We start from the raw sequence: 23,879 nt of genomic DNA on the forward strand, positions 1-23,879 counted from the left end.
ATCTCCCTCTGGGACTGCGCCATCTCCCTCCGGGACTGGGCACCTCGCTCTGGACAGCGCCTTCTCCCTCTGGGACTGGGCGTCTCCCTCTGGCACTGGGCATCTCCCTCTACGACGGCGCCACTTCCCTCAGGGATGGGCACCTCCTTCTTGGACTGGGCACCTCCTTCTGGGACTGGGCACCTCCCTATGGGACTGGGCACCTCCCTCTGGGTCTGGGCACCTCCCTCTTGGAATGGGCATCTCCCTCTGGGACTGCGCCATCTCCCTCTGGGACTGGGCACCGCCCTCTGTGACTAGGCACCTTCCACTGGGACTGCGCCATCTCCCTCTGGGACTGGGCACCTCCCTCAGCGATGGCGCCATCTCCCTCTGTGACTGCGCCATCTCCATCTGGGACTGGGCACCTCGCTCTGGGACTGGGCACCTCCCTCAGGGACTGCGCCACCTCACTCTGGGACTTCGGCATCTCCCTCAGGGACTGGGTCTTCTCCCTCTGGCACGGGGTATCTCCCTCTCGGACTGGGCATCTCCCTCTAGGACTGCGCCATCTCCCTCTGCGATGGCGCCAACTCCCTCTGGGACTGCGCCATCGCCCTCTGGGAACGGGCCAGCTCACTCTGGGACTGGGGTATCTCGCTCTGGGACTGGGGCATCTACCTCTGGGACTGGGCACCTCCCTCTGGGACTGCGCATCATTCACTGGGAATGGGCACCTCAGTCTGGGACTGGGCATCTCCCTCTGGGACTGTGCCTTCTCCCTCTGGGACTGGGCACCTCCCTCTGGGACTGGGCACCTCCCTCTGGGACTGGGCTTTCTCCCGCTGGCACTAGGCACCTCCCTCTTGGCTGCGCCATCTCCTTCTTGGACTGCGCACCTCCCTCTGGGACTGGGCACCTCCCTCTGGGACTGGGCACCTCCTTCCGGGACTGGGCACCTCCCTCTGGGGCTGGGCACCTCCCTCTGGGACTGGGCACCTCCCTCTTGGACTGGGCCCCTCCTTCTGGGACTGGGCACCTCCCTCTACGTCTGGGCTCCTCCCTCTGGGACTGCGCCATCTCCCTCTGTGACTGAGCACCTTCCTCTCGGACTGGTTACCTCCATCTGTGACTGGGTTACTCCCTCTGGGACTGGGCACCTACTTCTGGGACTGCGCACCATTTTCTGGGACTGGGCACCTCCCTCTGGGACGGGGCACCTCCCTCGGGGACTTCGCCATCTCCCTCTGGGACTGCGCCATCTCCCTCCGGGACTGGGCATCACTCTCTGGGACTGCGCCATCTCCCTCTGGGACTGGGCACCTCCCTCTGGTACTAGGCATCTCCCTCTACGAAGGCGCCATTTCACTCTGGGATGGGGCACCTCCCTCTGGGACTGGGCACCTCCCTCTGGGACTGGGGAATCTCCCCCTGGGATTGGGCCACCTCCCTCTGGGACTGCGCCATATCCCTCTGGGACTGGGCATCTCCATCTGGAACTGGGCACCCCCTTCTAGGACTGTGAACCTCCCTCTGGGACAGGGCACCTCCGTCTGAGACTGTGCATCTCCATCTGGGACGGGGCTCCACCCTCTGGGACTGCGCACCTCCCTCTGGGACTGGGCACCTCCTTCTGGGACTGCGCACCTCCCAATGGACGGGTCACCACCTTCTGGGTCTGGGCACCTCCCTCTGGGACTGCGCACCTCCCTCTGGGACTGGGCACCTCCCTCTGGGACTGGGCACCTCCCTCTGTGACTGGGGCTTCTCCCTATGCGACTGGGCCACGTCCCTCAGGGACTGGGCACCTCCGTCTGGGACTGGGCGCCTCCCTCTGGGACTGCGCCACCTCCCTCTGGGACTGGACATCTCCATCTGGGACTGGGCATCTCCCTCTGGGGCTGGGCATCTCCCTGTGGGACTGGGCACCTCCGTCTGGGACTGGGCATCTCGCTCTGGGACTGGGCTACTCCCTCTGGGACTGCGCCATCTTCCTCTGGGACTGGGCACCTCCCTCAGCGATGGCGCCATCTCCCTCTGTGACTGCGCCATCTCCATCTGGGACTGGGCACCTCGCTCTGGGACTGGGCACCTCCCTCAGGGACTGCGCCACCTCACTCTGGGACTGCGGCATCTCCCTCAGGGACTGGGTCTTCTCCCTCTGGCACGGGGTATCTCCCTCTCGGACTGGGCATCTCCCTCTAGGACTGCGCCATCTCCCTCTGCGATGGCGCCAACTCCCTCTGGGACTGCGCCATCGCCCTCTGGGAACGGGCCAGCTCACTCTGGGACTGGGGTATCTCGCTCTGGGACTGGGGCATCTACCTCTGGGACTGGGCACCTCCCTCTGGGACTGCGCATCATTCACTGGGAATGGGCACCTCAGTCTGGGACTGGGCACCTCCTTCTGGGACTGGGCCCCTCCCTCTGTGACTGGGGCATCTCCCTCTGGGCTTGGGCACCTCCATCTGGGACTGGGCAACTCCGTCTGGGACTGGGCACCTCGCTCTGGGACTGGGCATCTCCCTCTGGGACTGGGCACCTCCCTCTGGGACTGGGCATCTCCCTCTGGGGCTGCGCCATCTCCCTCTGGGACTGGGCAACTTCCTCTGGGACTGGGCACCTCCCTCTGGGACTGCGCCATCTCCCTCTGGGACTCAGCACCTTCCTCTTGGACTGGTTACCTCCATCTGTCACTGGATCACTCCCTCTGGGACTGGGCACCTCCCTCTGGGACTGGTCACCTCCGTCTGGGACTGGGCATCTCCCTCGAGGACTGCGCTATCTCCCTCTGGGACTGGGCACCTCCCTCAGGGACTGGGCACCTCCCTCTGGGATTGCGCCATCTCCCTCTGTCACTGGGCACCTCCCTCTGGGACTGGGCACATCCCTCTGGACTGGGCACCTCCCTCTCGGACTGGGCACCTCCTTCTTTGACTGGGCACCTCCATCTGGGACTGGGCACCTCCCTTTGGGACTGGGCACCCCCCTCTGGGACTTCGCCATCTCCCTCTGGGACTGCGCCATCTCCCTCCGGGACTGGGCACCTCGCTCTGGACAGCGCCTTCTCCCTCTGGGACTGGGCGTCTCCCTCTGGCACTGGGCATCTCCCTCTACGACGGCGCCACTTCCCTCAGGGATGGGCACCTCCTTCTTGGACTGGGCACCTCCTTCTGGGACTGGGCACCTCCCTATGGGACTGGGCACCTCCCTCTGGGTCTGGGCACCTCCCTCTTGGAATGGGCATCTCCCTCTGGGACTGCGCCATCTCCCTCTGGGACTGGGCACCGCCCTCTGTGACTAGGCACCTTCCACTGGGACTGCGCCATCTCCCTCTGGGACTGGGCACCTCCCTCAGCGATGGCGCCATCTCCCTCTGTGACTGCGCCATCTCCATCTGGGACTGGGCACCTCGCTCTGGGACTGGGCACCTCCCTCAGGGACTGCGCCACCTCACTCTGGGACTTCGGCATCTCCCTCAGGGACTGGGTCTTCTCCCTCTGGCACGGGGTATCTCCCTCTCGGACTGGGCATCTCCCTCTAGGACTGCGCCATCTCCCTCTGCGATGGCGCCAACTCCCTCTGGGACTGCGCCATCGCCCTCTGGGAACGGGCCAGCTCACTCTGGGACTGGGGTATCTCGCTCTGGGACTGGGGCATCTACCTCTGGGACTGGGCACCTCCCTCTGGGACTGCGCATCATTCACTGGGAATGGGCACCTCAGTCTGGGACTGGGCATCTCCCTCTGGGACTGTGCCTTCTCCCTCTGGGACTGGGCACCTCCCTCTGGGACTGGGCACCTCCCTCTGGGACTGGGCTTTCTCCCGCTGGCACTAGGCACCTCCCTCTTGGCTGCGCCATCTCCTTCTTGGACTGCGCACCTCCCTCTGGGACTGGGCACCTCCCTCTGGGACTGGGCACCTCCTTCCGGGACTGGGCACCTCCCTCTGGGGCTGGGCACCTCCCTCTGGGACTGGGCACCTCCCTCTTGGACTGGGCCCCTCCTTCTGGGACTGGGCACCTCCCTCTACGTCTGGGCTCCTCCCTCTGGGACTGCGCCATCTCCCTCTGTGACTGAGCACCTTCCTCTCGGACTGGTTACCTCCATCTGTGACTGGGTTACTCCCTCTGGGACTGGGCACCTACTTCTGGGACTGCGCACCATTTTCTGGGACTGGGCACCTCCCTCTGGGACGGGGCACCTCCCTCGGGGACTTCGCCATCTCCCTCTGGGACTGCGCCATCTCCCTCCGGGACTGGGCATCACTCTCTGGGACTGCGCCATCTCCCTCTGGGACTGGGCACCTCCCTCTGGTACTAGGCATCTCCCTCTACGAAGGCGCCATTTCACTCTGGGATGGGGCACCTCCCTCTGGGACTGGGCACCTCCCTCTGGGACTGGGGAATCTCCCCCTGGGATTGGGCCACCTCCCTCTGGGACTGCGCCATATCCCTCTGGGACTGGGCATCTCCATCTGGAACTGGGCACCCCCTTCTAGGACTGTGAACCTCCCTCTGGGACAGGGCACCTCCGTCTGAGACTGTGCATCTCCATCTGGGACGGGGCTCCACCCTCTGGGACTGCGCACCTCCCTCTGGGACTGGGCACCTCCTTCTGGGACTGCGCACCTCCCAATGGACGGGTCACCACCTTCTGGGTCTGGGCACCTCCCTCTGGGACTGCGCACCTCCCTCTGGGACTGGGCACCTCCCTCTGGGACTGGGCACCTCCCTCTGTGACTGGGGCTTCTCCCTATGCGACTGGGCCACGTCCCTCAGGGACTGGGCACCTCCGTCTGGGACTGGGCGCCTCCCTCTGGGACTGCGCCACCTCCCTCTGGGACTGGACATCTCCATCTGGGACTGGGCATCTCCCTCTGGGGCTGGGCATCTCCCTGTGGGACTGGGCACCTCCGTCTGGGACTGGGCATCTCGCTCTGGGACTGGGCATCTCCCTCTGGGACTGTGCCATCTCACTCTGTGACTTGGCGTCTCCCTCTGGGACTGGGCATCACCATCTCGGACTGGGCATCTCCCTCTAGGACTGAACCATCTCCCTCTGCGATCGCGCCTCCTCACTCTGGGATTGCCCCATCTCACTCTGGGAACGGGGCAGCTCCATCTGGGACTTGGCATCTCCCTGTGGGACTGGGGCATCTCCCTCTGGGACTGGGCACCTCCCTCTGGGACTGGGCACCTCCCTCTGGGACTGGGCTTTCTCCCGCTGGCACTAGGCACCTCCCTCTTGGCTGCGCCATCTCCTTCTTGGACTGCGCACCTCCCTCTGGGGCTGGGCACCTCCCTCTGGGACTGGGCACCTCCTTCCGGGACTGGGCACCTCCCTCTGGGGCTGGGCACCTCCCTCTGGGACTGGGCACCTCCCTCTGGGACTGGGCCCCTCCTTCTGGGACTGGGCACCTCCCTCTAGGTCTGGGCTCCTCCCTCTGGACTGGACACCTCCCTCTGGGACTGCGCCATCTCCCTCTTTGACTGAGCACCTTCATCTCGGACTGGTTACCTCCATCTGTGACTGGGTTACTCCCTCTGGGACTGGGCACCTCGTTCTGGGACTGCCACATTTTCTGGGACTGGGCACCTGCCTCTGGGACGGGGCACCTCCCTCTTGGACTTCGCCATCTCCCTCTCGAACGGCGCCATCTCCCTCCGGGACTGGGCATCACTCTCTGGGACTGCGCCATTTCCCTCTGGGACTGGGCACCTCCCTCTGGTACTAGGCATCTCCCTCTACGAAGGCGCCATTTCCCTCTGGGATGGGGCACCTCACTCTGGGACTGGGCACCACCTTTTGGGACTGGGGAATCTCCCCCTGGGATTGGGCCACCTCCCTCTAGGACTGCGCCATATCCCTCTGGGACTGGGCATCTCCCTCTGGAACTGGGAACCTCCCTCTGGGACAGGGCACCTCCCTCTGAGACTGTGCATCTCCATCTGGGACGGGGCACCTCCCTCTGGGACTGCGCACCTCCCTCTGGGACTGGGCACCTCCTTCTGGGACTGCGCACCTCCCTATGGGACTGGTCACTACCTTCTGGGTCTGGGCACCTCCCTCTGGGACTGCGCACCTCCCTCTGGGACTGGGCACCTCCCTCTGGGACTGGGCACCTCCCTCTGTGACTGGGGCTTCTCCCTATGGGACTGGGCCACGTTCCTCAGGGACTGGGCACCTCCGTCTGGGACTGGGCGCCTCCCTCTGGGACTGCGCCACCTCCCTCTGGGACTGGACATCTCCATCTGGGACTGGGCATCTCCCTCTGGGACTGGGCATCTCCCTCTGGGACTGGGCACCTCCGTCTGGGACTGGGCATCTCGCTCTGGGACTGGGCATCTCCCTCTGGGACTGCGCCATCTCCCTCTGTGACTTGGCGTCTCCCTCTGGGACTGGGCATCTCCATCTCGGACTGCACCATCTCCCTCTGCGATCGCGCCTCCTCACTCTGGGATTGCGCCATCTCACTCTGGGAACGGGGCAGCTCCATCTGGGACTTGGCATCTCCCTGTGGGACTGGGGCATCTCTCTCTGGGGACAGGGAAGCTCCCCCTGGTACTGGGCACCTCCTTCTGGGACTGGGCACCTCCCTCTCGGACATGAGGCTTCACCCTGTGGCTCTAGGCACCTTCCTCAGTGATTGGGGCTTCTCCCTCTGGGACTGGGCCACCTCCCACTAGGACTGGGCACCTCCGTCAGGGTCTGGGCACCTCATTCTGGGACTGTGCACCTCCCTCTGGGACTGGGCACCTCCTTCTGGGACTGGGCACCTCCCTCTGGGACTGCACACCTCCCTCTGGCACTGGGCACCCCCTTCTGGGACTGGGCCCCTCCCTCTGTGACTGGGGCATCTCCCTCTGGGCCTGGGCACCTCAATCTGGGACTGGGCAACTCCGTCTGGGACTGGGCACCTCGCTCTGGGACTGGGCATCTCCCTCTGGGACTGGGCACCTCCCTCTGGGACTGGGCATCTCCCTCTGGGACTGCGACATCTCCCTCTGGGACTGGGCAACTCCCTCTGGGACTGGGCACCTCCCTCTGGGACTGCGCCATCTCCCTCTGGGACTGAGCACCTTCCTCTTCGACTGGTTATCTCCGTCTGTCACTGGGTCACACCCTCTGGGACTGGGCACCTCCCTCTGGGACTGGGCACATCCGTCTGGGACTGGGCATCTCCCTCTAGGACTGCGCCATCTCCCTCTGGGACTGTGCACCTCCCTCTGGGACTGGGCACCTGCTTCTGGGACTGGGCACCTCCCTCTGGGACTGCGCACCTCCCTCTTGGACTGGGCACCTCCTTCTGGGACTGGGCCCCTCCCTCTGTGACTGGGGCATCTCCCTCTGGGCCTGGGCACCTCCATCTGGGACTGGGCAACTCCGTCTTGGACTGGGCACCTCGCTCTGGGACTGGGCATCTCCCTCTGGGACTGGGCAACTCCCTCTCGGACTGGTCACCTCCCTCTGCGACTCGGCACTTCCTTTTGGTACTGGGCACCTCCCATCGTGGACTGCGCACCTCCCTCTGGGACTGGGCACCTCCTTCTGGGACTGCGCACCTCACTTTGGGACTGGGCACCACCTTCTGGGACTGGGCACCTCCCTCTGGGACTGGGTACCTCCCTCTGGTACTGGGCACCTCCCTCTGTGACTGGGGCTTCTCTCTATGGGACTGGACACCTCCCTCTGGGATTGGGCACCTCCGTCTGGGACTGGGCACCTCCCTCTGGGACTGGGCATCTCCCTCTGGGACTGGGCATCTCCCTCTGGGACCGGGCTTCTCCCTTTGGGACAGCGCCATCTCCCACAGGGACTGGGCACCTCCCTCTGGGAATGGGCACGTCCCTCTGGGACTAGGCACCTCCTTTTGGGACTGCGCCATCTCCCTCTGGGACTGGGCACCACACTCTGGGACTGGGCACTTCCTTCTGGGACTGGGCACCTCCCTCTGGGTTTGGGCACCTCCCTCTGGGACTGCGCCATTTCTCTCTGGGACTGCGCAATCTCCCTCTGGGGCTGCGCATCTCCCTCTAGGACTGCGTCATCTCCCTCTGCGATGGCGCCACTTCCCTCTGGGACTGCGCCATCTCCCTCTTGGAACGGGGCAGCTCTCTCTGGGACTGGGACTTCTCCCTCTGGGACGGGGGTATCTACCTCTGAGAGTGGGCACCTCCGACTGGGACTGGGCACCTCCCTCTGGGACTGGGGCTTCTCCCTCTGAGACTGTGCACCTCCCTCTGGGACTTGGCACCTCCCTCAGGGACTGGGGCTTCTCCCTCTGGCACTAGTCACCTCCCTCTGGGACTGTGCCATCTCCCTCTGGGACTGTGCACCTCCCTCTGGAATTGGGCACCTCCCTCTGGGACTGGGCACCTCCTTCTTGGACTGGGCAACACCCTCTGGGACTGGGCATCTCCCTGTGGGACTGGGCACTTCCCCCTGGGACTGGGCAACTCCTTCTGGGACTGGGCACTTCCCTCTGGGACTGCGCACCTCCTTCTGGGACTGGGCAACTCCCTCTGGGGCTGGGCACCTCCTTCTGGGACTGGGCACCTCCCTGTGGGACTGCGCACCTCCCTCTGGTACTGGGCAGCTCCTTGTGGGACTGTGCACCTCCCACTGGGACTGGGCACCTCCTTCTGGGCCTGGGCACATCCTTCCGAGACTGGGCACCTCTCTCTGGGACTGCGCACCTCACTCTGGGAAAGGGCACCTCCCTCTGGGACTGCGCACCTCACTCTGGGACTGGGCACCTCCATCTGGGACTGGACACCTCCCTCAGTTACTGCGCACCTCCCTCTGGGACTGGGCACCTCCTTCTGGGACTGCGCACCTCACTATGGGACTGGGCACCACCTTCTGGGACTGGGCACCTCCCTCTGGGACTGCGCACCTCCCTCTGGGACTGGGCACCTCCCTCTGGGACTGGACACCTCCCTCTGTGACTGGGACTTCTCTCTATGGGACTGGGCACCTCCCTTTGGGATTGGGCACCTCCGTCTGGGACTGGGCACCTCCCTCTGGGACCGGGCATCTCCGTCTGGGACTGGGCATCTCCCTCTGGGACAGGGCTTCTCCCTTTGGGACAGCGCCATCTCCCACAGGGACTGGGCACCTCCCTCTGGGACTGGGCACCTCCATCTGGGACTAGGCACCTCCTTTTGGGACTGCGCCAACTCCCGCTGGGACTGGGCACCACACTCTGGGACTGGGAACCTCCATCTGGGACTGGGCACCGCACTCTGGGATGGGGCATCTCCCTCTGGGACCGGGCACCTCCCTCAGGGACTGCGCCATCTCCCTCTGGGACTGGGCACCTCCCTCTGGTACTGGGCATCTCCCTCTACGACGGCGCCATTTCCCTCAGGGATGGGCACCTCCTTCTGGGACTGGGCAATTCCTTCTCGGACTGGGCACCTCCCTATGGGACTGGGCACCTCCCTCTGGGACTGGGCACCTCCCTCTGGGAATGGGCATCTCCCTCTGGGACTGCGCCATCTCCCTCTGGGACTGGGCACCGCCCTCTGTGACTAGGCACCTTCCACTGGGACTGCGCCATCTCCCTCTGGGACTGGGCACCTCCCTCAGCGATGGCGCCATCTCCCTCTGGGACTGCGCCATCTCCATCTGGGAGTGGGCACCTCCCTCTGGGACTGGGCACCTCCCTCAGGGACTGCGCCATCTCCCTCTGGGACAGCGCCACCTCACTCTGGGACTGCGGCATCTCCCTCAGGGACTGGGTCTTCTCCCTCTGGGACGGGGTATCTCCCTCTCGAACTGGGCATCTCCCTCTAGGACAGTACCATCTCCCTCTGCGATGGCGCCCACTCCCTCTGGGACTGCGCCATCTCCCTCTGGGAACGGGCCAGCTCACTCTGGGACTGGGGTATCTCCCTCTGGGACTGGGGCATCTACCTCTGGGACTGGGCACCTCCCTCTGGGACTGGGCATCACTCACTGGGAATGGGCACCTCCGTCTGGGACTGGGCATCTCCCCCTGGGACAGGGGCTTCTCCCTCTGGGACTGGGCACCTCCCTCTGGGACTGGGCACCTCCCTCTGGGACTGGGCTTTCTCCCGCTGGCACTAGGCACCTCCCTCTTGGCTGCGCCATCTGCTTCTTGGACTGGGCACCTCCCTCTGGGACTGGGCACCTCCCTCTGGGACTGGGCACCTCCTTCTGGGACTGGGCACCTCCCTCTGGGGCTGGGCACCTCCCTCTGGGACTGGGCACCTCCCTCTGGGACTCGGCCCCTCCTTCTGGTACTGGACACCTCCCTCTGGGACTGCGCCATTTCCCTATGTGACTGAGCACCTTCCTCTCGGACTGGTTACCTCCATCTGTGACTGGGTTACTCCCTCTGGGACTGGGCACCTCCTTCTGGGACTGCGCACCTTTTTCTGGGACTGGGCACCTCCCTCTGGGACGGGGCACCTCCCTCTGGGACTTCGCCATCTCCCTCCGGGACTGGACATCACTCTCTGGGACTGCGCCATCTCCCTCTGGGACTGGGCACCTCCCTCTGGTACTGGGCATCTCCCTCTACGAAGGCGCCATTTCCCTCTGGGATGGGGCACATCCCTCTGGGACTGGGCACCTCCCTCTGGGACTGGGGCATCTCCCCTTGGGATTGGGCCACCTCCCTCTGGGACTGCGCCATATCCCTCTGGGACTGGGCTTCTCCATCTGGAACTGGGCACCTCCTTCTGGGACTGGGAACCTCCCTCTGGGACAGGGCACCTCCCTCTGAGACTGTGCATCTCCTTCTGGGACGGGGCACCTCCCTCTGGGACTGCGCACCTCCCTCTGGGACTGGGCACCTCCTTCTGGGACTGCGCTCCTCCCTATGGGACTGGTCACCACCTTCTGGGTCTGGGCACCTCCCTCTGGGACTGCGCACTTCCCTCTGGGACTGGGCACCTCCCTCTGGGACTGGGCACCTCCCTCTCGGACATGAGGCTTCACCCCGTGGCTCTAGGCACCTTCCTCAGTGATTGGGGCTTCTCCCTCTGGGACTGGGCCACCTCCCTCTGGGACTGGGCACCTCCGTCAGGGTCTGGGCACCTCATTCTGGGACTGTGCACCTCCCTCTGGGACTGGGCACCTCCTTTTGGGACTGGGCACCTCCCTCTGGGACTGCACACCTCCCTCTGGCACTGGGCACCCCCTTCTGGGACTGGGAGCCTCCCTCTGTGACTGGGGCATCTCCCTCTGGGCCTGGGCACCTCCATCTGGGACTGGGCAACTCCGTCTGGGACTGGGCACCTCGCTCTGGGACTGGGTATCTCCCTCTGGGACTGGGCACCTCCCTCTGGGACTGGGCATCGCCCTCTGGGACTGCGCCATCTCCCTCTGGGACTGGGCAACTCCCTCTGGGACTGGGCACCTCCCTCTGGGACTGCGCCATCTCCCTCTGGGACTGAGCACCTTCCTCTTGGGCTGGTTATCTCCATCTGTCACTGGGTCACACCCTCTGGGACTGGGCACCTCCCTCTGGGACTGGGCACCTCCGTCTGGGATTGGGCATCTCATTCTAGGACTGCGCCATCTCACTCTGGGACTGTGGACCTCCCTCTGGGACTGGGCACCTCCTTCTTGGACTGGGCACCTCCCTCTGGGACTGCGCACATCCCTCTTGGACTGGGCACCTCCTTCTGGGACTGGGCCCCTCCCTCTGTGACTGGGGCATCTCCCTCTGGGCCTGGGCACCTCCATCTGGGACTGGGCAACTCCGTCTGGGACTGGGCACCTCGCTCTGGGACTGGGCACCTCCTTCTGGTACTGGGCACCTCCCATCGTGGGCTGCGCACCTCCCTCTGGGACTGGGCACCTCCTTCTGGGACTGCGCAACTCACTATGGGGCTGGGCACCACCTTCTGGGACTGGGCACCTCCCTCAGGGACTGCGCACCTCCCTCTGGGACTGGGCACCTCCCTCTGGGACTGGGCACCTCCCTCTGTGACTGGGGCTTCTCTCTATGGGACTGGACACCTCCCTCTGGGATTGGGCACCTCCGTCTGGGACTGGGCACCTCCCTCTGAGACTGGGCATCTCCCTCTGGGACTGGGCATTTCCCTCTGGGACCGGGCTTCTCCCTTTGGGACAGCGCCATCTCCCACGGGGACTGGGCACCTCCCTCTGGGACTGGGCAACTCCCTCTGGGACTAGGCACCTACTTTTGGGACTGCGCCATCTCCCTCTGGGACTGGGCACCTCCTTCTGGGACTGGGCACCTCCCTCTGGGTCTGGGCGCCTCCCTCTGGGACTGCGCCATTTCTCTCTGGGACTGCGCAATCTCCCTCCGGGGCTGCGCATCACCCTCTGGGACTGGGTCATCTCCCTCTGTGACTGGGCCTCTCCCTCTCGGACTAGGCATCTCCCTCTAGGACTGCGTCATCTCCCTCTGCGATGGCGCCACTTCCCTCTGGGCCTGCGCCATCTCCCTCTTGGAACGGGGCAGCTCTCTCTGGGACTGGGACTTCTCCCTCTGGGACTGGGGCTTCTCCCTCTGAGACTGTGCACCTCCCTCTGGGACTGGGCACCTCCCTCAGGGACTGGGGCTTCTCCCTCTGGCACTAGGCACCTCACTCTGGGACTGCGCCATCTCCCTCTGGGACTGTGCACCTCCCTCTGGGACTGGGCATCTCCCTGTGGGACTGGGCACGTCCCCCTGGGACTGGGCACCTCCTTCTGGGACTGGGCACCTCCCTCTGGGACTGCGCACCTCCTTCTGGGACTGGGCACCTTGTGGGACTCGGCACCTCCCTCTGGGAATGGGGCTTCTCCCTCTGAGACTGTGCAACTCCCTCTGGGACTGGGCTCCTCCCTCAGGGACTGGGGCTTCTCCCTCTGGCACTAGGCACCTCCCTCTGGGACTGCGCCATATCCCTCTGGGACTGTGCACCTCCCTCTGGGACTGGGCATCTCCCCCTGGGACTGGGCACCTCCTTCTGGGACTGGGCACATCCTTCCGAGACTGGGCACCTCTCTCTGGGACTGCGCACCTCACTCTGGGACAGGGCACCTCCCTCTGGGACTGCGCACCTCACTCTGGGACTGGGCACCTCCATCTGGGACTGGACACCTCCCTCAGTGACTGCGCACCTCCCTCTGGGACTGGGCACCTCCTTCTGGAACTGCGCACCTCACTATGGGACTGGGCACCACCTTCTGGGACTACGCACCTCCCTCTGTGCCTGGCAACTCCCTCTGGGGCTGGGCACCTCCTTCTGGGACTGGGCATCTCCCTCTGGTACTGGAGCATCTCCCCCTGGGACTAAAGCATCTCCCTCTGGGACTGGGCACCTCCCTCTGGGACTGGGCACCTACGTCTGGGACTGGGCACGTCCCTCTGGGACTGGGCATCTCCCACTGGGACTGGGCACCTCCATCTGGGACTGCGCACCTCCCTCTGGGACTGGGCATCTCCCTCTGGGACTGGGCACCTCATTTTGGGACTGCGCCATCCCCCTTTGTTACAGGGCACCTCCCTCTGGGACTGGGTACCTACATCTGGGACTGGGTTACTCTCTCAGGGACGGGGCACCTCCCTCTGTGACTGGGCACCTCCCTCTGGGACTGGGCACCTCCCTCTGGGACTGGGCACCTCCCTCTGGGACTGCGCCACCTCCCTCTGGGACTGGGGCATCTCCCTCTGGGATTAGGCACCTTCCACTGGGACTGCGGTTTCCCCCTCTGGGACTGGGCATCTCCCTCTGCGATGGCGCTATCTGCCTCTGGGACTGCGCCATGCACATCTGGGACTGGGCACCTCCCTCTGGGACTGGGCACCTCCTTCAGGGGCTGCGCCATCTCCCTCTGGGACTGCGCCATCTCCCTCTGGGACTGCGCATCACCCTCTGGGACTGGGTCATCTCCCTCTGTGACTGGGCCTCTCCCTCTCGGACTAGGCATCTCCCTCTAGGACTGCGTCATCTCCCTCTGCGATGGCGCCACTTCCCTCTGGGACTGCGCCATCTCTCTCTTGGAACGGGGCAGCTCTCTCTGGGACTGGGACTTCTCCCTCTGGGACGGGGGTAACTACCTCTGAGAGTGGGCACCTCCGACTGGGACTCGGCACCTCCCTCTGGGACTGGGGCTTCTCCCTCTGAGACTGTGCACCTCCCTCTGGGACTGGGCACTTCCCTCAGGGACTGGGGCTTCTCCCTCTGGGACTGTGCACCTCCCTCTGGGACTGGGCATCTCCCTGTGGGACTGGGCACGTCCCCCTGGGACTGGGCACCTCCTTCTGGGACTGGGCACCTCCCTCTGGGACTGCGCACCTCCTTCTGGGACTGGGCACCTCCCTCTGGGGCTGGGCACCTCCTTCTGGGACTGGGCACATCCCTGTGGGACTGCGCACCTCCCTCTGGTACTGGGCACCTCCTTGTGGGACTGTGCACCTCCCTCTGGGACTGGGCACCTCCTTCTGGGACTGGGCACATCCTTCCGAGACTGGGCACCTCTCTCTGGGACTGCGCACCTCACTCTGGGACAGGGCACCTCCCTCTGGGACTGCGCACCTCACTCTGGGACTGGGCACCTCCATCTGGGACTGGACACCTCCCTCAGTGACTGCGCACCTCCCTCTGGGACTGGGCACCTCCTTCTGGAACTGCGCACCTCACTATGGGACTGGGCACCACCTTCTGGGACTGGGCACGTCCCTCTGGGACTACGCACCTCCCTCTGTGCCTGGCAACTCCCTCTGGGGCTGGGCACCTCCTTCTGGGACTGGGCATCTCCCTCTGGTACTGGCGCATCTCCCTCTGGGACTAAAGCATCTCCCTCTGGGACTGGGCACCTCCCTCTGGGACTGGGCACATACGTCTGGGACTGGGCACGTCCCTCTGGGACTGGGCATCTCCCTCTGGGACTGAGCAGCTCCCACTGGGACTGGGCACCTCCATCTGGGACTGCGCACCTCCCTCTGGGACTGGGCATCTCCCTCTGGGACTGGGCACCTCATTTTGGGACTGCGCCATCCCCCTTTGTGACTGGGCACCTCCCTCTGGGACTGGGTACCTACATCTGGGACTGGGTTACTCTCTCAGGGACGGGGCACCTCCCTCTGTGACTGGGCACCTCCCTCTGGGACTGGGCACCTCCCTCTGGGACTGCGCCATCTCCCTCTGGGACTGGGCACCTCCCTCTGGGACTAGGCACCTTCCACTGGGACTGCGGTTTCTCCCTCTGGGACTGGGCACATCCCTCTGCGATGGCGCTATCTGCCTCTGGGACTGCGCCATGCACATCTGGGACTGGGCACCTCCCTCTGGGACTGGGCACCTCCTTCAGGGGCTGCGCCATCTCCCTCTGGGACTGCGCCATCTCCCTCTGGGACTGCGGCATCTCCCTCTGGGACTGCGGCACCTCCTTCTGGGACTGCGCACCTTTTTCTGGGACTGGGCACCTCCCTCTGGGACGGGGCACCTCCCTCTGGGACTGCGCCATCTCCCTCTGGGACTGCGCCATCTCCCTCCGGGTCTGGGCATCACTCTCTGGGACTGCGCCATCTCCCTCTGGGACTGGGCACCTCCCTCTGGTACTGGCCATCTCCCTCTACGAAGGCGCCAATACCCTCTGGGATGGGGCAACTCCCTCTGGGACTGGGCACCTCCCTCTGGGACTGGGGCATCTCCCCCTGGGACTGGGCATCTCCATCTGGAACTGGGCACCTGCTTCTGGGACTTGGAACCTCCCTCTGGGACAGGGCACCTCCCTCTGAGACTGTGCATCTCCATCTGGGACGGGGCACCTCACTTTGGGACTGCGCACCTCCCTCTGGGACTGGGCACCTCCTTCTGGGACTGCGCACCTCCCTATGGGACTGGTCACCACCTTCTGGGTCTGGGCACCTCCCTCTGGGACTGAGCACCTTCCTCTTGGGCTGGTTATCTCCATCTGTCACTGGGTCACACCCTCTGGGACTGGGCACCTCCCTCTGGGACTGGGCACCTACGTCTGGGACTGGGCACGTCCCTCTGGGACTGGGCATCTCCCACTGGGACTGGGCACCTCCATCTGGGACTGCGCACCTCCCTCTGGGACTGGGCATCTCCCTCTGGGACTGGGCACCTACGTCTGGGACTGGGCACGTCCATCTGGGACTGGGCATCTCCCTCTGGGACTGAGCAGCTCCCACTGGGACTGCGCCATCTCCCACTGGGACTGGGCACCTCCACCTGGGACTGGGCATCTCCCTCTGGGACTGGGCACCTCATTTTGGGACTGCGCCATCCCGCTTTGTGACTGGGCACCTCCCTCTGGGTCTGGGTACCTACATCTGGGACTGGGCACCTCCCTCTGGGACTGCGCCATCTCCCTCTGGGAATGGGCACCTCCCTCTGGGACTAGGCACCTTCCACTGGGACTGCGGTTTCTCCCTCTGGGACTGGGCATCTCCCTCTGCGATGGCGCTTTCTGCCTCTGGGACTGCGCCATGCACATCTGGGACTGGGCACCTCCCTCTGGGACTGGGCACCTCCTTCAGGGGCTGCGCCATCTCCCTCTGGGACTGCGCAATCTCCCTCTGGGACTGCGGCATCTCCCTCTGGGACTGGGTCATCTACCTCTGGGACTGGGCACCTCCCTCTGGGTCTGGGCGCCTCCCTCTGGGACTGCGCCATTTCTCTCTGGGACTGCGCAATCTCCCTCTGGGGCTGCGCATCTACCTCTGGGACTGGGTCATCTCCCTCTGTGACTGGGCCTCTCCCTCTCGGACTAGGCATCTCCCTCTAGGACTGCGTCATCTCCCTCTGCGATGGCGCCACTTCCCTCTGGGACTGCGCCATCTCCCTCTTGGAAGGCGGCAGCTCTCTCTGGGACTGGGACTTCTCCCTCTGGGACGGGGGTATATACCTCTGAGAGTAGGCACCTCCGACTGGGACTCGGCACCTCCCTCTGGGACAGGGGCTTCTCCCTCTGAGACTGTGCACCTCCCTCTGGGACTGGGCACCTCCCTCATGGACTGGGGCTTCTCCCTCTGGCACTAGGCACCTCCCTCTGGGACTGCGCCATCTCCCGCTGGGACTGTGCACCTCCCTCTGGGACTGGGCATCTCCCTGTGGGACTGGGCACGTCCCCCTGGGGCTGGGCACCACCTTCTGGGACTGGGCACCTCCCTCTGGGACTACGCACCTCCCTCTGTGCCCGGCAACTCCCTCAGGGGCTGGGCACCTCCTTCTGGGACTGGGCATCTCCCTCTGGTACTGGAGCATCTCCCTCTGGGACTAAAGCATCTCCCTCTGGGACTGGGCACCTCCCTCTGGGACTGGGCGCCTACGTCTGGGACTGGGCACGTCCCTCTGGGACTGGGCATCTCCCTCTGGGACTGAGCAGCTCCCACTGGGACTGCGCCATCTCCCACTGGGACTGGGCACCTCCATCTGGGACTGCGCACCTCCCTCTGGGACTGGGCATTTCCCTCTGGGACTGGGCACCTCATTTTGGGACTGCGCCATCCCCCTTTGTGACTGGGCACCTCCCTCTGGGACTGGGTACCTACATCTGGGACTGGGTTACTCTCTCAGGGACGGGGCACCTCCCTCTGTGACTGGGCACCTCCCTCTGGGACTGGGCACCTCCCTCTGGGACTGCGCCATCTCCCTCTGGGACTGGGCACCTCCCTCTGGGACTAGGCACCTTCCACTGGGACTGCGGTTTCTCCCTCTGGGACTGGGCATCTCCCTCTGCGATGGCGCTATCTGCCTCTGGGACTGCGCCATGCACATCTGGGACTGGGCACCTCCCTCTGGGACTGGGCACCTCCTTCAGGGGCAGCGCCATCTCCCTCTGGGACTGCGCCATCTCCCTCTGGGACTGCGGCATCTCCCTCTGGGACTGGGTCATCTACCTCTGGGACTGGGCACCTCCCTCTGGGACTGGGCATCACTCACTGGGAATGGGCACCTCCGTCTGGGACTGGGCATCTCCCTCTGGGACTGTGGCTTCTCCCTCTGGGACTGGGCATCTCCCTCTGGGACTGGGCACCTCCCTCTGGGACTGGGCTTTCTCCCGCTGGCAGTAGGCACCTCCCTCTTGGCTTCTCCATCTCCCTCTGGGACTGCGCACCTCCCTCTGGGACTGGGCACCTCCCTCTGGGACTGGGCACCTCCTTCTGGGACTGGGCACATCCTTCCGAGACTGGGCACCTCCCTCTGGGCTGCGCACCTCACTCTGGGACAGGGCACCTCCCTCTGGGTCTGGGGAACCCTTTCTGGAATTGGGCACCTCCCTCTGGAACTGCGCATCTCCCTCTGTGCCTGGCACCTCCCTCAGGGACTGGGGCTTCTCCCTCTGGGACTGGGCTACCTCCCTCTAGGACTGGGCACCTCCGTCAGAGTCTGGGCACCTCCTTCTGGGACTGTGCACCTCCCTCTGGGACTGGGCACCTCCTCTGGGACTGGGCACCTCCCTCTGGGACGGCGCACCTCCCAAGGGACTGGGCACCTCCATCTGGGACTGGGCCCCACCCTCTGTGACTGGGGCATCTTCCTCTGGGACTGGGCACCTCCATCTGGGACTGGGCACCTCCGTCTGGGACTGGACACCTCGCTCTGGGACTGCGCATCTCCCTCTGGGACAGGGCACCTCCCTCTGGGACAGGAGCTTCTCCCTCTGAGACTGTGCACCTCCCTCTGGGACTGGGCACCTCCCTCAGGGACTGGGGCTTCTCCCTCTGGCACTAGGCACCTCCCTCTGGGTCTGCGCCATCTCCCACTGGTACTGTGCACCTCCCTCTGGGACTGGGCATCTCCCTGTGGGACTGGGCACGTCCCCCTGGGGCTGGGCACCTCCTTCTGGGACTGGGCACCTCCCTCTGGGACTGCGCACCTCCTTCAGGGACTGGGTACCTCCCTCTGGGGCTGGGCACCTCCTTCTGGGACTGGGCACCTCCCTGTGGGACTGCGCACCTCCCTCTGGTACTGGGCACCTCCTTGTGGGACTGTGCACCTCCCTCTGGGACTGGGCACCTCCTTCTGGGACTGGGCACATCCTTCCGAGACTGGGCACCTCTCTCTGGGACTGCGCACCTCACTCTGGGACAGGGCACCTCCCTCTGGGACTGCGCACCTCACTCTGGGACTGGGCACCTCCATCTGGGACTGGACACCTCCCTCAGTGACTGCGCACCTCCCTCTGGGACTGGGCACCTCCTTCTGGAACTGCGCACCTCACTATGGGACTGGGCACCACCTTCTGGGACTGGGCACCTCCCTCTGGGACTACGCACCTCCCTCTGTGCCTGGCAACTCCCTCTGGGGCTGGGCACCTCCTTCTGGGACTGGGCATCTCCCTCTGGTACTGGAGCATCTCCCTCTGGGACTAAAGCATCTCCCTCTGGGACTGGGCACCTCCCTCTGGGACTGGGCACCTACGTCTGGGACTGGGCACGTCCCTCTGGGACTGGGCATCTCCCTCTGGGACTGAGCAGCTCCCACTGAGACTGCGCCATCTCCCACTGGGACTGGGCACCTCCATCTGGGACTGCGCACCTCCCTCTGGGACTGGGCATCTCCCTCTGGGACTGGGCACCTCATTTTGGGACTGCGCCATCCCCCTTTGTGACTGGGCACCACCCTCAGGGACGGGGCACCTCCCTCTGTGACTGGGCACCTCCCTCTGGGACTGGGCACCTTCCACTGGGACTGCGGTTTCTCCCTCTGGGACTGGGCATCTCCCTCTGCGATGGCGCTATCTGCCTCTGGGACTGCGCCATGCACATCTGGGACTGGGCACCTCCCTCTGGGACTGGGCACCTCCTTCAGGGGCTGCGCCATCTCCCTCTGGGACTGCGCCATCTCCCTCTGGGACTGCGGCATCTCCCTCTGGGACTGGATCATCTACCTCTGGGACTGGGCACCTCCCTCTGGGACTGGGCATCACTCACTGGGAATGGGCACCTCCGTCTGGGACTGGGCATCTCCCTCTGGGACTGTGGCTTCTCCCTCTGGGACTGGGCATCTCCCTCTGGGACTGGGCACCTCCCTCTGGGACTGGGCCTTCTCCCGCTGGCAGTAGGCACGTCCCTCTTGGCTGCGCCATCTCCCTCTGGGACTGCGCACCTTTCTCTGGGACTGGGCACCTCCCTCTGGGACTGGGCACCTCCTTCTGGGACTGGGCACATCCTTCCGAGACTGGGCACCTCCCTCTGGGCTGCGCACCTCACTCTGGGACAGGGCACCTCCCTCTGGGTCTGCGCACCTCACTCTGGGACTGGGCACCTCCATCTGGGTCTGTACACCTCCCTCTGGGACTGGGGAACCCTTTCTGGAATTGGGCACCTCCCTCTGGAACTGCGCATCTCCCTCTGTGCCTGGCACCTCCCTCAGGGAATGGGGCTTCTCCCTCTGGGACTGGGCTACCTCCCTCTAGGACTGGGCACCTCCGTCAGAGTCTGGGCACCTCCTTCTGGGACTGTGCACCTCCCTCTGGGACTGGGCACCTCCTCTGGGACTGGGCACCTCCCTCTGGGACGGCGCACCTCCCAAGGGACTGGGCACCTCCATCTGGGACTGGGCCCCACCCTCTGTGACTGGTGCATCTTCCTCTGGGACTGGGCACCTCCATCTGGGACTGGGCACCTCCGTCTGGGACTGGACACCTCGCTCTGGGACTGCGCATCTCCTTCTGGGACAGGGCACCTCCCTCTGGGACTGGGCATCTCCCTCTGGGATTGCGCCATCTCCCTCGGGACTGTGCACCTCCCTCTGGGACTGGGCACCTCCCTCTGGGACTGCGCCATCTCCCTCTGGGACTGAGCACCTTCCTCTTGGACTGGTTACCTCCATCTGTGACTGGATCAGTCCCTCTGCGACTGGGCACCTCCCTCTGGGACTGGGCAGTTCCGTCTGGGACTGTGCATCTCCATCTAAGACTGCGCCATCTCCCTCTGGGACTGGGCACCTCCCTCTGGGACTGGGCACCTCCCTCTTGGACTGCGCCATCTCTCTCTGGGACTCGGCACCTCCCTCTGGGACTGTGCACCTCCCTCTGGAACTGGGCACATCCCTCTGGGACTGGGCACCTCCTTCTGGGACTGGGCAACTCCCTCTGGGACTGGGCATCTCCCTCTGGTACTGGGCACCTCCTTGTGGGACTGTGCACCTCCTTCTGGGACTGGGCACCTCCCTCTGGGGCTGGGCACCTCCTTCTGGGACTGGGCGCCTCCCTCTGGGACTGCGCACCTCCCTCTGGGACTGGTCACCACCTTCTGGGTCTGGGCACCTCCCTCTGGGACCGCGCACCTCCCTCTGGGACTGGGCACCTCCCTCTGGGACTGGGCACCTCCCTCTGTGACTGGGGCTTCTCCCTATGGGACTGGGCCACGTCCCTCAGGGACTGGGCACCTCCGCCTGGGACTGGGCGCCTCCCTCTGGGACTGCGCCACCTCCCTCTGGGACTGGACATCTCCATCTGGGACTGGGCATCTCCCTCTGGGACTGGGCATCTCCTTCTGGGACTGGGCACCTCCGTCTGGGACTGGGCATCTCGCTCTGGGACTGGGCATCTCCCTCTCGGACTGCGCCATCTCCCTCTGTGACTTGGAGTCTCCCTCTGGGACTGGGCATCTCCATCTCGGACTGGGCATCTCCCTCTAGGACTGCACCATCTCCCTCTGCGATGGCACCTCCTAACTCTGGGATTGCGCCATCTCACTCTGGGAACGGGGCAGCTCCATCTGGGACTGGGTACCTACATCTGGGACTGGGTTACTCTCTCAGGGACGGGGCACCTCCCTCTGTGACTGGGCACCTCCCTCTGGGACTGGGCACCTACATCTGGGACTGGGTTACTCTCTCAGGGACGGGGCACCTCCCTCTGTGACTGGGCACCTCCCTCTGGGACTGGGCACCTCCCTCTGGGACTGCGCCATCTACCTCTGGGACTGGGCACCTCCCCCTGGGACTAGGCACCTTCCACTGGGACTGCGGTTTCTCCCTCTGGGACTGGGCATCTCCCTCTGCGATGGCGCCATCTCCCTCTGGGACTGCGCCATGCACATCTGGGACTGGGCACCTCCCTCTGGTACTGGGCACCTCCTTCAGGTGCTGCGCCATCTCCCTCTGGGACTGCGCCATCTCCCTCTGGGACTGCGGCATCTCCCTCTGGGACTGGGGCATCTACCTCTGGGACTGGGCACCTCCCTCTGGGACTGGGCATCACTCACTGGGAATGGGCACCTCCGTCTGGGACTGGGCATCTCACTCTGGGACTTTGGCTTCTCCCTCTGGGACTGGGCACCTCCCTCTGGGACTGGGCACCTCCCTATGGGACTGGGCCTTCTCCCGCTGGCAGTAGGCACCTCCCTCTTGGCTGCGCCATCTCCCTCTGGGACTGCGCACCTCCCTCTGGGACTGGGCACCTCCCTCTGGGACTGGGCACCTCCTTCTGGGACTGGGCACATCCTTCCGAGACTGGGCACCTCTCTCTGTGATTGCGCACCTCACTCTGGGACAGGGCACCTCCCTCTGGGTCTGCGCACCTCACTCTGGGACTGGGCACCTCCATCTGGGACTGGACACCTCCCTCAGTGACTGGGCACCTCCCTCTGGGACTGGGCACCTCCCTCTGGGACTGGGGAACCCTTTCTGGAATTGGGCACCTCCCTCTGGAACTGCGCATCTCCCTCTGTGCCTGGCACCTCCCTCAGGGACTGGGGCTTCTCCCTCTGGGACTGGGCTACCTCCCTCTAGGACTGGGCACCTCCGTCAGAGTCTGGGCATCTCCTTCTGGGACTGTGCACCTCCCTCTGGGACTGGGCACCTCCTCTGGGACTGGGCACCTCCCTCTGGGACGGCGCACCTCCCAAGGGACTGGGCACCTCCTTCTGGGACTGGGCTCCTCCCTCTGTGGCTGGTGCATCTTCCTCTGGGACTGGGCACCTCCATCTGGGACTGGGCACCTCCGTCTGGGACTGGACACCTCGGTCTGGGACTGGGCATCTCCCTCTGGGACAGGGCACCTCCCTCTGGGTCTGCGCACCTCACTCTGGGACTGGGCACCTCCATCTGGGACTGGACACCTCCCTCAGTGACTGGGCACCTCCCTCTGGGACTGGGCACCTCCCTCTGGGACTGGGGAACCCTTTCTGGAATTGGGCACCTCCCTCTGGAACTGCGCATCTCCCTCTGTGCCTGGCACCTCCCTCAGGGACTGGGGCTTCTCCCTCTGGGACTGGGCTTCCTCCCTCTAGGACTGGACACCTCCGTCAGAGTCTGGGCATCTCCTTCTGGGACTGTGCACCTCCCTCTGGGACTGGGCACCTCCTCTGGGACTGGGCACCTCCCTCTGGGACGGCGCACCTCCCAAGGGACTGGGCACCTCCTTCTGGGACTGGGCTCCTCCCTCTGTGGCTGGTGCATCTTCCTCTGGGACTGGGCACCTCCATCTGGGACTGGACACCTCGGTCTGGGACTGGGCATCTCCCTCTGGGACTGGGCACCTCCCTCAGGGACTGGGTTCCCTTTCTGGAATTGTGCACCTCCCTCTGGAACTGCGCATCTCCCTCTTGGACTGGGGCATCTACCTCTGGGACTGGGCACCTCACTCTGGGACTGGGCATCACTCACTGGGAATGGGCACCTCCGTCTGGGACTGGGCATCTCCCTCTGGGACTGTGGCTTCTCCCTCTGGGACTGGGCACCTCCCTCTGGGACTGGGCACCTCCCTCTGGGACTGGGCCTTCTCCCGCTGGCAGTAGGCACCTCCCTCTTGGCTGCGCCATCTCCCTCTGGGACTGCGCACCTCCCTCTGGGACTGGGCACCTCCCTCTGGGACTGGGCACCTCCTTCTGGGACTGGGCACATCCTTCCGAGACTGGGCACCTCTCTCTGGGATTGCGCACCTCAGTCTGGGACAGGGCACCTCCCTCTGGGTCTGCGCACCTCACTC

This window comes from Scyliorhinus torazame, chromosome 3 (genome assembly GCF_047496885.1).
Source record: "Scyliorhinus torazame isolate Kashiwa2021f chromosome 3, sScyTor2.1, whole genome shotgun sequence".
Lineage (NCBI taxonomy): Eukaryota > Metazoa > Chordata > Chondrichthyes > Carcharhiniformes > Scyliorhinidae > Scyliorhinus > Scyliorhinus torazame.